The sequence below is a fragment of the Echinops telfairi genome, unplaced genomic scaffold (assembly GCF_000313985.2).
Source record: "Echinops telfairi isolate 266 unplaced genomic scaffold, ASM31398v2 ScPeMD7_7469;HRSCAF=8507_1, whole genome shotgun sequence".
NCBI classification, from domain to species: Eukaryota; Metazoa; Chordata; class Mammalia; order Afrosoricida; family Tenrecidae; genus Echinops; species Echinops telfairi.
In genome coordinates, this window is record NW_022111373.1 from 42,058,238 (window position 1) to 42,059,642 (window position 1,405).

The window sequence follows — 1,405 nt, forward strand, 5'->3', positions numbered from 1 at the left end:
CTCAAGGTAGACTTACAGACTGATGGATATACTCCTTCTTGTCTTCATACTCTATCATCTATTTGCTGTGGGACAGAAAAGAGTTAAGAAGTAAAATTTATATTTAATGACTATGTTCTACTACATAATGGAAGAGCGCCACCAATGGGGAGCATTGCCGAGGTTGAACAGTTCTGCTGTTTCCTAACTCAGTGCTCACGATGAGGATCCAAGAAAAGATCAGGGATTTCAAACTGGAGGTTTGGAAATTAGAGAAGTAATTTTGGAGATGAAGGGCTTGAAAGTGTATGTGAACTCAAAGTTCGAATAGGATGGTAGGTTGGTTGGGGTAAGAGATATGATAAAGTGAAGAAGCTGCAACTGAAACTCTTAGTAACACCCGCATCAAAATGTATCAGTACTTAAAAATATAACCAAAGAAGACATATAGGCAGCCGACAAGCATATGAAGACATGCTGTGAACATTATCCATTAAGCAAATGTAAATCAAAACAATGAAATATCATCTCACCTCAACATTAATATCCTCAGTAAGAAACAAACAGAAACAACAACTGCCGGCAAAAGTGCAGAGAGATTGGAAGTGGCACAGTGTTTGTAGAAATGTAAATGGTGAAGCCACTGTGGAAAACACTACGGCATTCCCTGGAAAAGTTGAGAAGGGAAACTTCATATGTCCAGACATCCCTCTATTGTGTATATATCCTAGAGGAATAAGAGTCATGGCACATAAAGAAATGGATACTTGTGCTCTCTTAGGCAGCACATATACTAAAATTGGAATGACACAGAGATGATTAGCATGCTTCTGTGCAAGAGATCACACAAATTTGTGAAGTGTTCCCTATTTTTTATGTATTTTTTTATCATTTTGCTTGTTTGCTTTCCCCCCTCTTTTTCTTTGATATTTAGTTTGCTTTCTGTTTTGTCTCCATTATTGTTGTTTTGTCTACCTATATGACAAGCATGGGAAGCAAATATGCGGAGAAAGAATAGGACCAAAGGTTGGAGAGATTTGGGGGGAGGCAGAGGCTGGGGAAAGGAGCAGAGGGCAAACAATGTCAGAGACAGGGGAACGGCTAGGGAATGAAAACCAACAATGATGAGGACATAGAGCTTCTGGTGGTACTGGATGCGGTAGTTATGTAATCTGGTGTCAATTTGGGACTGGAGAGGATTAAGAGTGGAGTATAGTCTGTCAATCGGATGGATCATAGCCAACAAGGCCTCTGTGTGGGCATGGACTTCTCCTGAGAATTCTGGGAAATCCAGTATTTCCTCCTTGGAGGAGGGAGATAGACACCTGTCTCTCTCTGCTCACTCCCTGGGAGACATTGCAGCTGACAAGACACTGGAATTAAACTAGGTCCCTGAGCTGGAGAAGCCACATGACTTACCCTGATG

At 41.1% G+C, this 1,405-nt stretch overlaps 1 non-coding gene across 1 annotated transcript; it reads left to right on the forward strand.

Moving 5' to 3' along the window:
• Positions 1 to 748: 748 nt before the first annotated feature.
• Positions 749 to 853, forward strand: LOC115873839. The gene has a single exon (XR_004048623.1). It is a non-coding gene; the product is annotated as a U6 spliceosomal RNA (small nuclear RNA).
• The last annotated feature ends 552 nt before the right edge of the window (positions 854 to 1,405 follow it).